The 16,078-nt window shown below is 45.8% G+C and overlaps 1 protein-coding gene and 2 long non-coding RNA genes across 11 annotated transcripts in view; 1 reads left to right on the plus strand and 2 right to left on the minus strand.

Annotated features, from left to right (window-relative positions):
• Nucleotides 1–2,282: 2,282 nt before the first annotated feature.
• Nucleotides 2,283–3,092, minus strand: LOC115770733. 4 transcript variants are annotated; one of them, XR_004018887.1, is made up of 6 exons: nt 3,073–3,092; nt 2,849–3,014; nt 2,732–2,775; nt 2,490–2,655; nt 2,376–2,426; nt 2,285–2,317 (listed from the first exon to the last, which is right to left on the minus strand). It is a non-coding gene; the product is annotated as an uncharacterized LOC115770733 (long non-coding RNA). The 4 variants fall into 4 exon arrangements; XR_004018888.1 differs by lacking the exon at nt 2,376–2,426 and having other exon boundaries at nt 2,283–2,317; XR_004018886.1 differs by having other exon boundaries at nt 2,376–2,608.
• A 7,672-nt stretch (nt 3,093–10,764) lies between these two features.
• Nucleotides 10,765–11,574, minus strand: LOC115770734. 4 transcript variants are annotated; one of them, XR_004018891.1, is made up of 6 exons: nt 11,555–11,574; nt 11,331–11,496; nt 11,214–11,257; nt 10,972–11,137; nt 10,858–10,908; nt 10,767–10,799 (listed from the first exon to the last, which is right to left on the minus strand). It is a non-coding gene; the product is annotated as an uncharacterized LOC115770734 (long non-coding RNA). The 4 variants fall into 4 exon arrangements; XR_004018892.1 differs by lacking the exon at nt 10,858–10,908 and having other exon boundaries at nt 10,765–10,799; XR_004018890.1 differs by having other exon boundaries at nt 10,858–11,090.
• Nucleotides 11,575–12,105: 531 nt separating this feature from the next.
• LOC115770679 (extracellular sulfatase SULF-1 homolog) overlaps nt 12,106–16,078 on the plus strand; it is a 36,196-nt gene continuing 32,223 nt past the window's right edge. Inside the window, exons 1-2 of one of the 3 annotated variants that reach the window (XM_030716062.1) lie at nt 12,106–12,193; nt 12,728–12,852. The gene's annotated coding sequence lies outside the window, so the exon portion shown is untranslated. Of the gene's footprint in view, nt 12,194–12,552; nt 12,853–16,078 lie in introns of those variants that run through there. The other 2 variants (XM_030716063.1, XM_030716064.1) reach the window with 2 other exon arrangements.

Genomic DNA, 16,078 nt, shown 5'->3' on the forward strand with positions numbered 1-16,078 from the left:
GACAGGATATGCAAGGATTTTGGAAACGCATCCCTTCGTGCTTCACTTCAGCATTTGTTTCACATCGGATTAGGAATTTAAATTCGCATTTTGCTACCTTTTGGATAACATTTACTCACCACATTTCGTGGCCTTTTCGACCATATCAATGGAATTTCCGCATCATCCAACGTTGTCTTGCGCCCAACGCTGGATAGTGTGCGGTCCTTAAGATCTTCCTCTATCTTTCCTCTTGGTATGTTCGATACATTCGATTAAGCAACTGTTTTAAGTTTATTTTTCATTTTACGTTTTTTACATAAACCAAATAATTTGAAAATTTAACACATGTCTTAATTCATGTTGCCTATGGCGACTTCCTTAGGCACATGCTGTATATACTAATGCGTACGTATGAATATTATATACAATAATGCCAGAGAACAGTTGCCATATGCCTTTGTGTATTTGTTTGATTTTGTCCAGAAACTCGAGTCCAAACTACAGTGTAAATCTTTTGCATGAGGTTTGCTTCTATGCAAACGTTTATAAATGTATAACTAGTATATATAGTACACACTGAACCTAGCGCAGAGAACCAAGCAAAAACAATGGAAGAACTCAAAATAATTCGAAATAAATGTGTTCTCTTTGCTAATGTTTGTTAAACTAACAATAGATCAAACCTTTCTAGTTTTAAAATCAAATAAGTAAATTGATTATTTTTTGAAAATTAATAAACCATAACACTGGAAATCAATGCTTGTTAATGTTTTTAAATTGTAGTGGGTGGTTTATTAAAAACATTTACTAGACCACGTCATTTAATATAGAAATTATAACCCTTACAAGCCACACAATATTGTTCAGTCTCTGCACTTAAATTTCTTTGGTTTTATTTAAAAATTGTAAACCATAGCTCTGTTTAAACTTAAACAAAATACGATTGCACCTAGTTAAATGGAAGTTACATTTTGGTTTGGCAGCAAGAAGCATTAATTTTATCTTGAATACATCTGCGACTTCGAAATCAGTATATATTCTCTATTGGATTCAAAACATCCAAGACCTTTTGTAGCATAAAGCTAGCATAGGAATGATAGATCGAAAATTAACCTTCTCTGTTTGCAATATAACGGTCAAGTTCGGCATATATATTTGTTGCAGCGTGTTTCGCTTTTTATTTTTAATTTTTATAATAAAAAAATAAATTTTGTTGCATTTGACGTTATCGGTAGCACCGAGGGTTACTCAGTTGGTTGCGTTCGATATTATCGGCCACGCCGATATCTTTTTGTCATATGGTCGGAGTATGCGGGGTGAAGCTGGGCCCACGGCGGAGCCCAAAATTTTGAAGGGTGGCAACGCCAGACATGCGATCCACGGCGCCAAAAGCGACGATTGCTATTGGCCGCCCGGTTCGCTCTTAAAGGGAATACGAGGAGAGTGGATCGCATGCCCTTGGATATGCCCTTGGCCTTCATTTGGGCCGTTGACCCAAAAAAAAAAAATGCAGCTGTGCAGATGAGCAGCAACGGTGCCCGCCTCGCAAATGTATGCGTGTGCCGAAATTCGGCACCGATGGTGTGGCTGCCAAAAATGTCTAGGAGTTCGATTTGTTCAGCGGTTAACGGCGGGCGTGCCAGCTCGAAGTGAGCAAAAAAGTTGGACATTGCATTTCTGCTCGACAGAGTAAAATTTTTTTCCCTTCTGAAAAATTAAGCCGGCACATAATACCAGTGGCTTAACGGACGAATAAAAGTCTTGTTTTTGTGTTCTTTTTTTGCCATTTAATAAAAATATATAAGTCAAACCACTCGAGTCACAAAAAAAATATAATAAAAAAATTAAAAGAGACTTAAAAACTTAAGTGCGACGAGAGAGGACCCAAATAAGCCAAAAATTAACGGCTTCGGCACCAAGGAGACCAGCTCGCGCACCAGAGAGGCCCACGAAATATTCAAGGCCAGGATTCAGTGCAGCGGCGCAAACCAGCCATATCCGCGACGCCGCCAGCAAGCGTCGGCGCAAACGTGAAGGCGACGAGACGAGCCACCAACGACCGGGCTCCAACAACGAAGAAGCGGCCACAGGCGAGACCCCGCCCACATCCACCGAGTGAGTCCGTTCCATTGTTTTGCCCATCCTCGTTCGAGCCCCTGGCAGAGTCAGAAGAAGACTCCTAATTACACTCCCTGAAAAGGAGTAGATTTTTTTTATCGTTAAATTTGGTTAATTTGTATTTATAAAATATATTCATACATACATAGGCACTTACGCCGAGCTTCACTTTAGAGTGCGAACGGTGAGGAAAACTCCAACGGTGATGCATCTGCGCCTGTAAAATATAAAAAATCTAAAAGTTACATTTGCGCGAACTATGCTCACATACTTACCTAATCTGAATTTTACGCATTTATATCGCCCCTTACCACCCCCAGAGAGCTCTTTAGGTAGGGTAAGGTAGAATTAAGCGATTTAATACATACAATACATAATATGTGGCATACCCAGCTTTGAGTAATTGTGTGGGCCATTGTTCCTAAATCGGCGCAACGATTGCCTCTAAATTGCCTCCTTGCGCGTTTCTTTTACGGCGACTCGCAATATCCTTGTAGTGTTTCGTCGCCTGTCCCATTCAGTGTTGTAGAAAAAAAAATTTTAAAAATATTAATTCTATAGGATAAGAGAAAAATTTAGGAATTAAGGCGCTTTGTCAATTAGTATAAATATATGCAGCAGTAATACGCACCTGTGAAGTTAATGAATTATCCGCTTGCATGAGATCCTAAACAGCTGCAAGATAAATGCCATAAGCAATGATTATGATTGTTATACATTTTAAGAAAACGCAACCAATTATACGCACCTATTGAAAGAAATCATGTCCGGCTAAAATAATATTGCTGGGGAGAGTGGGCATTATGGCCGACACGGGCTAATATAGGCCATCTAGTGGCCAAAATGAGGGAGACGACTGGAGGTGATCGTCTCATGGTAGGGCGGGTACGCTGGGTCCGGAACCGGGGCCCGATCTGGAAGAGTAAGGTGGATAAATAGTTTTTTTTTGTTAATTTATATTGAGTGTCTTACCTTTGTTGTTTACATTTTCATAGTTACAGCTGTGTATTTTGTTCATGAGTTAGTGGTTCCGAATATTTGTTATCGATTATGCGGTTCATTTTGAGTAGTGTTGTGTGAGTCTGTTTTGCTACAGACGTGTAGCTTTGTTGTTATCGATTGTGCGGACTGCGGGCCAGGGATGGGACCACACCCAGAGAATCCGATGAGCCAGCCGGCGCGGCCCACTGAGAAACAAGCAGTTCCGTAACAATATGGCGCCCAATTTGAAGAAGCACTCGGCTTCTTTGAAGTCGGTGTGTAATCAAAGAAAAATAAATACGATAAAAATGAAGGTACAGAGGAAAGGACTCCCTTGGCTTCAGGACCCACACCGCTGAAGTCTTATGTGGCACGAGTAGGTAGCTCATAATCGCGCAGCGTGTAGTGGAATCCGAGAAGCACGACGGAAGTAGAGGTTATCTGAATATCCATCCATAAGCATGAGGGGTTTTTTTTGTAGTGGTTGATGGCCGTTCGCATGTTGGCGAAACATTTGCGACTATCCATCGTTCGCCTGGTGGTAGCCGCAACGACAAAGGCATCTCATGGTTAAAAAAATGTGATATTAGGGTAGGTTAGTCAGATGTTATTTATTCAATTAGTTGTTTTTGTCTCATTTTGTGTCAATGTTGGATGTATGCTGGCCGTAGTTATACGAGCTTCGGAGACAGGTGACCCAGGACGATATAGAGCCGAGCCTGCGCCGCATCTGTCACACAGCATATCCCAAGAATGGCCAGAAGAGCGACGGAGACGGATCTTGCCATGGTGTCCATTGACATGGGGTGTTTTCTTGTCGCGGTTGATGACGGTAAGTCACGTTTGCTAGTTGGTGAACGTTCGCGACCGTCAATCGTAGCCTGGTGGTAGCCGCCATGACAAAATAACCTGTGACGAAATGTGATATTAGGGTAGGTCTAACTAGAGTTTGTTTAATGTTTTCTATTTGTTTTGTCCCACTCTGTGTTAACGTTTGGTGTGTGCTGGCCGTAGTTAAATGAGCTTCGGAGGCAGGTGACCCAGGACGATATAGAGCCGATCCTGCGCCGCACCTGTCACACAGCATACTCTAAGGGTGCACAGAAGTGCGACAGAAACCAAATAGCCTTCAAGGTAGCGTTCCTTGCATGCCGTCCGTCAGTCAAACTGACGAACTGAGCATGGGACGAATGCTTAAGTGTTGTCCACTGTCCAGATTATGCGTAGATTATTTAGCCTGTGTTAGGATTTGTCTTCTCTCCCCCAAGTATTTGAAATTAATTAGAAAGAAAAAAAATTTAATTTTGTGAGTGTTTTTGTGGTCGATGTGTATTAATTTATTATTCTTTATTAGTAAGATTTGTTAGTGGGTGTTTATTTATTTATTAATTTATTAGAAATATTAGTAAAGTTTTTATAAGGGTTGTAAGCCTTGTAGAAGAGAGGGGTACTGTTCTCAGAAGGGATAAGTATGGCTGAGGAACAGGTGTCTGATTGGGCTTCTGACGCTGATGGGGCGTCGGCTCTGCCACCGCCGCGCCCAGCTGGAGGGCTGGTGCGAACGCCAATGAATTTCCGGGGATTTCCAGAGAGACAGATCCCGAAAGAGGGTCACCTGGTAGACTTGGAGAAAGAATTGGCGCAACAGGATAGACCTCCACGGAACCTGGAGTTCCCAAAAGCCCCGAAAGACTCAGTGCTCAAATCGGCGGCAAACGCGGCGATCGCTCAGGCCCACCAAACATATCTGCATGCTCTGCCATCTGGCATCAGCGAGTCCATCCGCGAGGAGATGCGAGCTGGCTTCATGGAAATGATGAAGGGCATCATTGATGTGCTTAGGCCGCCAGGGAGCCAAACCGCCGAGATTAACACTGCACCGAAGCCGCCCAGACATGTCGAGCCGGGACCGCGAACAGGCGCCATCCCGAAAGAACGGGAAGTGTTCCAGCGCGAGGCATTTCCACCACCGGTGCCACCGAAGCCACGTAGACAAGACGCACGAGGGGCGGAGTATTCGTCCAGCAGCCCAGTTTACGTGGCAGATGCTCAGTCGAGGAACTGGCGTAACCCGAATAACCGCCATTTCCGAGTAGAGGACCGGAGAGCGGATGATTTTCAACCGGAGGAGGCGTACGCCAACGTGCGAGAAACTGCGTACATGAAGCTCGAGCGGTGGAACGTCAAGTTTGACGGCGAGGACGCGATGAATTCGGTCGAGGACTTCGTATTCCGCCTAGAGTTCCTGCAGAGGCAGTATCAGTGCCCGTGGAAGGAGGTCCTGCGCGGTTTCCACCTGCTCCTGACCGGCCGCGCCCGCGAGTGGTACTGGATGCACGTGCGGCATTCTAGGGTCGACAGCTGGATGCAACTGCGGCATGCCCTCTTGGACAGGTTCCGGGGCTACCAGACGGAACACGAGGTAATGCAGGAGCTTCTACAACGAGAGCAACAGGCCAGCGAAGGGGTGGATGATTATATCCACCACATGCGTCAACTCGCCGCGCGATTCCAGAAGCCGCTGAGAGACCGAGAGCTGGTGAGGATTATAAAGCGTGGTTTAAAAGAAAGTCTGGCGAAATATATTTATGCCATGGACGTACTCACCGTGGATGAGCTGCGCCAAGAGTGCCTAGAAGTGGAGAGGCACATGGGTCGCAGAAGCCGGACTGGGTACCTTCAGCCGTCGCGTTGTCCACAAGAAACGAGGCCCGTAGTCCACGAGGTTGAAGTTCCACCGCATCTTACAGAAACGCCACCGGGAGAACTGGAGGAGGCATTCGTGCGAAGCAGGAACTCATCCCGAATTGTATGCTGGAACTGCAGACAGTTCGACCACGTCTTTAGAGACTGCCTGTCCAAGGAGCGGAAAATATTCAGCTATAGGTGTGGAAAGCCGGACACTTTCTGCTCGCAGTGTGAAAACTGTCCGGGAAACCCCAGAGGGAGCGCGGTGATGGCGGGACAGACGCGTTCCGGGACGGCGACCGCGGGAAAGCAGGAGAGGGGCACCTACCAGAGCCAATAATCATTGGAAAGGAGACGGAGATTTGGAATAAGGATCAGGATAAGGCTAATTATAATAATAGTATAAGCAAAGGAGGAACACTTAGGGGCTTACCATACGAAGAACGTGTTCGGGCATACATGTCGGCCCGAAATAGAATTTTTGGTGAGCGACAGCTGGAGGGGATGACGCTAGCCACCCGGAGAATGGTGAAGGCACGTGCGCGCTTCCGCAGACGCAGGATTACCAGGCGCCAGGTCGTCGAAGCGGTGAGACGGGAGGAGAGTATAGACCCACGAGTATTCGCCGAAGTTGAGGTCGCTGGGGCCAAAATGAAAGGGTTGCTGGACACGGGGGCCTCCGTCAGTCTGTTGGGACAAGGATGCCGGGAGTTAGTGGAGAAACTGGGATGGGAAGCGCGGCCATACGAATCGATGGTGAGGACAGCGGCGGGTGCCAATCGCCCAATTTTAGGTCGCGTTGTTCTGCCTGTGAAATACGGGAATAGAACGGAATATATCGTATTTTACATGTGCCCGGACCTGCGACAGGAACTATACCTGGGAATCGACTTCTGGCGAGCCTTCGAGATCGCACCAGAGCTGCTCGGTCCGGCCAGAAAGTCCGAAACACCACCAGAGGCATCTGAGGTAACGGTAGCAAACCCAGAGGTGGCTTATTACCGGGACGACGACGACTGCGTGACGGATCCGGAAATGTGGGACCTGGACAACGATCAGAGGAGTCAGTTGGAAAGCGTGAAGAGCAGATTTCTCCAATTTGAGAAGGATGGCCTAGGGAAAACTCACCTGCTGCAGCACCGAATTCAGCTGATCGAGGGAGCAGAACCCGTGAAAGACAGACATTATCCGCTGTCCCCGGCCAAACAAGAGATCGTGTGGGCCGAGGTGGATAAGATGCTAAAGTTGGGCATCATCGAGGAGAGTGACAGCCCGTGGAGCAACCGGACGACGGTGGTGATGAGGCCTGGGAAGAACAGGTTTTGCTTAGACGCCAGGAAATTAAACAGTGTAACGGTAAAAGACGCTTACCCGCTTCCATGCATCGAGGGCATCCTATCGCGAATCGACGAGACTCATTTCATCTCTAGCGTCGACCTTAAGTTCGCGTTCTGGCAAATAGAGATGGAGGAGAAGAGCAGGGCGTATACGGCGTTTACTGTACCAGGGAGGCCGCTGTACCAGTTCCGCCACATGCCATTCGGGCTCTGCAACGCCGCTCAACAACTTTGCAGGCTCATGGATAAGGTAATCCCGGCGAATCTGAGGTCCAACGTATTCGTATACCTGGACGACTTGCTGATAATATCGGCAGATTTTCCAACGCACTTAAAATACTTGGAATTGGTGGCCGAGTGTCTGAGGAACGCGAACCTCACCATAGGCATGGCGAAGTCGAAATTCTGCTTCCGCAACCTAAACTACCTGGGTTTCATCATAGGCGGCGGGACGCTGCGCATGGATCCGGGAAGGGTAGAAGCGATCCGGAACATCCCGAATCCGAGGACGGTCAAGGAACTACGAAGCTTCTTAGGTACGGCGGGGTGGTACCGCCGATTCATAAAGAACTTCGCCGAGATATCGGTACCGTTGACTGATGCCCTTAAGAAGAGAACGGGTAGATTTGTGTTGAGCGACGAGGCCATAGAAGCCATAGAAAACTTGAAGTTAGCCCTCACCACAGCCCCGGTGTTAGTTCACGCGGATTTTCGAAGACCATTCTTCATCCAATGCGACGCATCTCACTACGGAGTAGGAGCCGTGTTGTTCCAGCTAGACGACGAACAACAGGAAAGGCCGATCGCATTCTTCTCGGCCAAACTCAACAAGCACCAGATCAACTATTCGGTGACCGAGAAGGAATGCCTAGCCGCCAAACTGGCCATACATCGATTCCGGCCGTACGTGGAGATGATGCCGTTCACGGTAATCACCGATCATGCGAGTCTGCAGTGGCTTATGAGTCTCAAAGACTTGAGCGGGAGATTAGCCAGGTGGTCCCTAGAACTGCAAGCGTTCCCTTTCTCCATGCAGTACCGCAAGGGAGCCGACAACGTCGTCGCAGACACATTGTCCCGAAGCGTGGAAGAGGTCGAACTGACCCCGGAAGATCTGTTGGGATTTCAGACCCCGGAGTTCGAGAGCACCGAATATCGAGAGCTGATAAGAGAGGTGATGAGCCAACAAGGGAAGTTGCCGGACCTTAGAGTGCAGGACGGACTTCTGTTCAAGAGGACCGTGCACGAGAGCTTGGAGGATGAGGTCGAAGGCACCAGTTGGAAGCTCTGGGTGCCGGAGTCGCTGACGGCAGGACTCATCCAACAAGCACACGCGGACGAGACGTCAGCTCATGGAGGCATGAGGAAAACGCTGCACGCGCTGCGCAGGCGATATTATTGGCCCAACATGGCCATACAAGTCAGGGACTATGTTCGGAAATGCGATACATGCAAGGAGACCAAGGCACAGAACTACCGGATGCAGGTCGGAATTGGGGAAGAAGTGCGCACCGACCGCCCCTTCCAGAAGCTATATATCGACTTCTTGGGGAAGTATCCACGGTCGAAACGAGGGCATGCGTGGATATTCGTCGTCGTAGACCACTTCTCGAAGTTTACCTTCCTGAAGGCCATGAGGGAAGCCACCGCGGCGGATGTCGTGAACTTCCTAGTGCATGAGGTGTTCTTCAAATTTGGCGTGCCGGAAGTGATCCATTCGGATAATGGACGACAATTCGTGTCAAAGTCGTTCGATGCGATGGTCCAGGCGTTTGGCATTACTCACCTGCGCACACCAGTGTATTCGCCTCAGAGCAACGCCGCCGAACGCGTGAACCGCACAGTGCTGTCGGCAATCCGAACCTACCTGGGTCAGGATCATCGGGAATGGGACGCGTACCTACCAGAGGTGGAAGTGGCGATCCGGAATGCGGTCCACAGCGCTACGGGAGTCACTCCGTTCTTCGCGGTCTTTGGACAGCAGATGTACCTGAATGGTTCCAGTTACAAACTGGCCAGGAAGCTGAGATCATTGGCCGACCACAGTATTTCTGACCTTGACGCAAAGGACAGACTGGCTGTAATCCGAAGCCAAGTCAAGGACCACCTGCACACCGCATACGAGCGAAGTCGCCAACGGTACGACCACCGCGCGCGACAGCTCCATCTGGAACCGGGACAGGAAGTGTGGAGGCGCAACTTCGCACTGAGCAGCTTCGGCAAAGCCTTCAATGCCAAGTTCGCCCGGAAGTTCTTGAAGAGCCGCGTCGTCCGAGCCGTGGGAACCAACGCCTACGAGTTGGAAGATCTCCAGGGACGCGTGCTAGGCGTCTTCCACGCAAAAGATATACGAACATAATCGTAATTTGCTCACCTCCTTGCCAGGCAACGGCGGCGGCAGCGCCAGTCCCCCCTTTTTTTTTGGGTCAGCGAAAAAAAAATATAGATTACTTGTCGTGGGTGTGGCCTACGTTGGGCATCGTTATTAGCCGGCTGGGTCAATCCAGGAAATGCGCACGCAGATTCCTTGTAACTGTCCTTCATGTCGTTACAATAATCTGCGTGGTGATGTTGCATTTGACGTTATCGGTAGCACCGAGGGTTACTCAGTTGGTTGCGTTCGATATTATCGGCCACGCCGATATCTTTTTGTCATATGGTCGGAGTATGCGGGGTGAAGCTGGGCCCACGGCGGAGCCCAAAATTTTGAAGGGTGGCAACGCCAGACATGCGATCCACGGCGCCAAAAGCGACGATTGCTATTGGCCGCCCGGTTCGCTCTTAAAGGGAATACGAGGAGAGTGGATCGCATGCCCTTGGATATGCCCTTGGCCTTCATTTGGGCCGTTGACCCAAAAAAAAAAAATGCAGCTGTGCAGATGAGCAGCAACGGTGCCCGCCTCGCAAATGTATGCGTGTGCCGAAATTCGGCACCGATGGTGTGGCTGCCAAAAATGTCTAGGAGTTCGATTTGTTCAGCGGTTAACGGCGGGCGTGCCAGCTCGAAGTGAGCAAAAAAGTTGGACATTGCATTTCTGCTCGACAGAGTAAAATTTTTTTCCCTTCTGAAAAATTAAGCCGGCACATAATACCAGTGGCTTAACGGACGAATAAAAGTCTTGTTTTTGTGTTCTTTTTTTGCCATTTAATAAAAATATATAAGTCAAACCACTCGAGTCACAAAAAAAATATAATAAAAAAATTAAAAGAGACTTAAAAACTTAAGTGCGACGAGAGAGGACCCAAATAAGCCAAAAATTAACGGCTTCGGCACCAAGGAGACCAGCTCGCGCACCAGAGAGGCCCACGAAATATTCAAGGCCAGGATTCAGTGCAGCGGCGCAAACCAGCCATATCCGCGACGCCGCCAGCAAGCGTCGGCGCAAACGTGAAGGCGACGAGACGAGCCACCAACGACCGGGCTCCAACAACGAAGAAGCGGCCACAGGCGAGACCCCGCCCACATCCACCGAGTGAGTCCGTTCCATTGTTTTGCCCATCCTCGTTCGAGCCCCTGGCAGAGTCAGAAGAAGACTCCTAATTACACTCCCTGAAAAGGAGTAGATTTTTTTTATCGTTAAATTTGGTTAATTTGTATTTATAAAATATATTCATACATACATAGGCACTTACGCCGAGCTTCACTTTAGAGTGCGAACGGTGAGGAAAACTCCAACGGTGATGCATCTGCGCCTGTAAAATATAAAAAATCTAAAAGTTACATTTGCGCGAACTATGCTCACATACTTACCTAATCTGAATTTTACGCATTTATATCGCCCCTTACCACCCCCAGAGAGCTCTTTAGGTAGGGTAAGGTAGAATTAAGCGATTTAATACATACAATACATAATATGTGGCATACCCAGCTTTGAGTAATTGTGTGGGCCATTGTTCCTAAATCGGCGCAACGATTGCCTCTAAATTGCCTCCTTGCGCGTTTCTTTTACGGCGACTCGCAATATCCTTGTAGTGTTTCGTCGCCTGTCCCATTCAGTGTTGTAGAAAAAAAAATTTTAAAAATATTAATTCTATAGGATAAGAGAAAAATTTAGGAATTAAGGCGCTTTGTCAATTAGTATAAATATATGCAGCAGTAATACGCACCTGTGAAGTTAATGAATTATCCGCTTGCATGAGATCCTAAACAGCTGCAAGATAAATGCCATAAGCAATGATTATGATTGTTATACATTTTAAGAAAACGCAACCAATTATACGCACCTATTGAAAGAAATCATGTCCGGCTAAAATAATATTGCTGGGGAGAGTGGGCATTATGGCCGACACGGGCTAATATAGGCCATCTAGTGGCCAAAATGAGGGAGACGACTGGAGGTGATCGTCTCATGGTAGGGCGGGTACGCTGGGTCCGGAACCGGGGCCCGATCTGGAAGAGTAAGGTGGATAAATAGTTTTTTTTTGTTAATTTATATTGAGTGTCTTACCTTTGTTGTTTACATTTTCATAGTTACAGCTGTGTATTTTGTTCATGAGTTAGTGGTTCCGAATATTTGTTATCGATTATGCGGTTCATTTTGAGTAGTGTTGTGTGAGTCTGTTTTGCTACAGACGTGTAGCTTTGTTGTTATCGATTGTGCGGACTGCGGGCCAGGGATGGGACCACACCCAGAGAATCCGATGAGCCAGCCGGCGCGGCCCACTGAGAAACAAGCAGTTCCGTAACAATTTCGACTTTTCATATAAATTCATGAGTTCCAATTCTTATCAAATAAATTGAAAATTTCCAAGATTACCTATAAAGTTCTAAAATAGTTGTTTTAACTCTGTTTGTATAGTAATTATAAATCAAACTTTTGGTAATTCTACTGATGTCCTTAGTTTAAAGAATAACAGTTCTGGTTAACATAATGTAAGGGGTATCAGAGAGGATTTATCGAACACAAAGATATATCGATACTTCCCGCGCAAAAATCAAATACATCGGCAATCATACGCTCAGCGCGGGCAGTCGCAAGCAAAACACCGAACGTTGCGGTTGTGACGCGGACGGCTTCGAGGCAATGAGCACGCTAAAAAAATACGTTTTGTTGTCGCGACCATAAAACTACAATAATACTCAAAAAGTACGTGTGCTATGTGAGGTTGCAAAAATTGCGCCAAAAACTTAGAAGTAACAAGTGATTAGTTTGCAAAACGGTTAGCAATGCGCTCGTCGTTGCGCCCATGCTGTCAGTTGTCAATGCGCTTGCTTGTGGCATCACAATAAATGCATTCACAATTGCCGCGGGCTTTTCAAATATCACGCATATGTGTGTGTAAATATGTATACGAACTTGTTATTAATAACGTAAAGTGCATTGGCGCTCGCCCGATCAGCTAAGCGGCGTGCGCGGCGTGTGGGCGACCGGCAACACGGATGAGCAGTGGGCTTGGAAGTGGAGTGGAATTCTCAACGGTTTGGGATTTTAGGCATTTGTTTGGCCTTCACTGCGACTGCCCCTTGACGTGCCTATCAACAGCTCGCATAATGGGCGGCTTTTTTTTTATGGACATTCATTGATTAAATGATTTATGGCCATCGTTGGAAAGACGATCGTGCTCTTTTATTACTCCATTCGCCGGGTTAATTGAGTTTATTATTTCCATTAAAATTTCAGGCTTACGAAAATAAACCTAAAAAGCAGAAAATGAAAGTGAATTTTAGTCAGTGACTACAATAACTACTTAAGACAAACAAATACTTATATACAACAGCAAGGCCAGCACACCTGTCAGACAAAAGGTGCGTATATTAACCCTAAGAATTTAGCATATTTGAAATCGCCGAATGACACTAGGGTGTCTGCCGTGTGGCTGTAACTTGATCTCAAAGATATGTGATAAGTTGCCGGCTACTTGCATCCTTGTGGTAAGATCAACACAAACCGCCAGCATGTCTACCTGCGTGCATTTACGTACCTGGTGTCGCTCTCTTTTATTGCTTCTGTTTGTGTGTGGCCATTTTTGTTGCATCGGTCGCATGCGTCTCTAATCTGACCTGTTCATCTGGGCGCTTGGCTTTTCCGGCGTGTTAATCTTTTGTTGTTATGACGATGTTTATCGCGCCCATGCCGAATGTCGTCCGGAGCAGTTCAGCCAAATTGTTCGTCATTGCGACAGGTGCGTCAAACGCCTAAATAGCACATTTAAAAACAACAAATTTGGCGGCAATGCCTCAACTTTTGTGCCGCGCCTCCTCCACGGAAATGTCAGAGTTCATTTGTGCGAATGATTGACGGGCAGCTGTCCCAAATGCGAACTCGAACTATAGAAAGCCCTTTAAAAGCCAATGAGCCGCATCGCGTACGCAATTTATGTTAATTGCTGTTGTTTCTGATCTACCATCACGTTTGGCTGGGTCCATTGCAGTTGGCTACGCAAAGGACTCATCATTTTTAAGTACAACCAGCTAAAGCTAAAGCTCATTTATTTTATTCTGATTCGCAACAATCAGGCTTTAGTTGCAGTTTTTGGTTATTACAGTGCAAATCTATTTCTTTACTAAATATATTTAAGTGTTTGGGTATTTAATTCCATTAAAAAATAGCACCAAATTTGAGCTAATTACAATTAGCATATTTATTTATGACATATTTATGATATTCCCACTTCTTATAAACCTGTAGTTATAGAAGTAATATATATAGTTTTTGATTAATGATTCAAAGTTATTTAAATAAAGAGACATACGTGTTTTTGATTTAGAGCTGTGCAGTTTTTCCAACTAGACTTCAGAAAATTCTAAACAGCATTACAACTTTGCCTAGTTCTTCGTTGTGCATTTTGTTTTGGCTTGTCCCGTGGGACAAACGGCAACGCATTTAATTACACACTTTTTACTTTTCACGCTGCAAGTAACCCAACCAAAGCCGGAAAGTTAGAGACCGAGCTAGAGAGCCAGGTCCGACCAGAGAGAGCCTGACAACAGTTTTTCCGGCAAGTCGGTGGTCTGTTGAGGCGGCAACAAGTTGTAAGAGCCCCGCGAGGCTGTCTTAATTGTTTTGACTGCAAAAATTTCTCCAAGCCTTTTTCGGCTGGAGCTTATTACAGACGACAGGCGAGGCGTGCCTGCAAACTTTGAAACTGGTTTTGCTTGGCCTGCCCAAAACAGAGAATTTGGCCAGCATCTAGTAGGGGCGTTCTGTACCAAGCGCTTGCCGCAACCAGACCTTTGGCAACAGCTTGAGCTGACGAATGACAGATTTGTGCAACCCCATTGGGATGGGCAATCAATCAAACTGTCCCCAGAACTGGTGCCACACGCACTAAACAACAGCTAATTGGCTAACAAGCCCGCTAGGCGCCGGACATTGTCTTTGCAGCTGGCTCTCATTTGCATTTCCTATTAACCGGGTCCACTTCAGCTCCAGTCCAATACTAACTAGCTCGATTCATTAGCAACAATAGCTAATGCTCATGTGGAGACTTGAGCGCATTTGAAAACAGCTATAAAAGCGCCACATGCGATGGCAACGATGCACGCGTTTTGGGCGCCGTTTAATGGCGAGGCGAGCGTTTTAAGCGCGACTTTAACCGGTTGCATATTGTGTGACACTTTGTGAATGAATATTTAATGGCACCAGCAGCTTGTTGTGTATTTTAATAACAAGTCTCAATTAACATACATATGTCTGTATTAATACTCTTTAGCTGCATGACTTGACAGCCACTAATTAGTTTGAAATCAATTTAAGTTTTTGTATATTCTTTTTTCATTTGTTGAGCCAATTGATAAGGCTGTCGGCCAGTTTGTTATTGTTGAATATTTTAATAAAAATATATTAGAGTCTATTTTGGGACACAAACTAGTCGGGTATGGGGCCGACGGCGGGCGGGCGGCTTGCCAAACACGCGTTTAATATTTAAATGTTTATTCTTGCTATACCCTGCTCCCAATTTAAATTTGCCAAAGAGTGTATAATGTATTTCTGTTTTTTTTTTTTTCGCTTTGCTTATTATTTTATATTACTATACAATGTATATTAATCATTATTGTAAGCAAAAAGTATAAACACGTATTGTTTATATGGTACTAACAGTAAATATAAAACTTTTAAATATATGAATCATATAAATTTTGATTCCTAATACTTTGTAGAATTTTGCGTCCTTAAAATAAAAGTTAGTGCCTTACATGTGTCCGCAGCTGACACCCCAACCCGATAGAACTGAAAAGCTTAAATGTTTTACGATAATTAACATATAAGGTGAAGGCGGCTTTTCCACTAGCAAGTGTGGAAAAATAGCTTTAAGCGTTTGTATGCAACCTACCAACAGATCTGCTTGAAACTTATTTTCGAAGATCTTTGTCTCCTGCATGGAATTCTTCGCACTTACAATATTTTAGGAATTCACACTTGTCGGGAAATCCGACGCCTAGGGGAATAATGGAATTTACCTCATAGGCAATTTGAAGTTTTGTCCGATAGGCTTCAAACGTATTTTTTAATATATCTCTTCAAAAAGTCATCTGATACGATGACGATGTTTTGTGAGAATTCAATATGAACTGGCTTAAACAGTTCCTAAAGATAACTTATGTACATATGTATAGAAAATGTCGATTATATAGTTAGGAAATGTTAATAGGAATAAAATTATTGCTATACCTTTTATGAAGCGTTGGAAACGATTACAGAAATTATGGCCACAGTGCCACTGACGCGTGCTCGGCAACAAATTGTAGGGCATTTTACAACTTAGCATGCAATTTCTCTGGCCAGCCCAGTGCTTGGCTAGCCGCAAGGCGACTGTAAAGAGTTGCCATAAAGAAGAATCTGCTCCGCGCAATAGCGACAATAGAGTCCCTCGAAAGGTGGGGTTGGTAATTATATGCATACATACATGCACAGATATACATACGTATGTAAGTATATACGTGAACGCACGTAATTGCAGCGGCTATTAAAATAATTCAACTCGTATCGGTAATGAGGTGCGCTTCATAATGGGCCTGCGCTGGCGCATTA

Source organism: Drosophila novamexicana, unplaced genomic scaffold (genome assembly GCF_003285875.2).
Source record: "Drosophila novamexicana strain 15010-1031.04,08,12 unplaced genomic scaffold, DnovRS2.1 tig00004560-arrow-pilon, whole genome shotgun sequence".
Taxonomy (NCBI): domain Eukaryota; kingdom Metazoa; phylum Arthropoda; class Insecta; order Diptera; family Drosophilidae; genus Drosophila; species Drosophila novamexicana.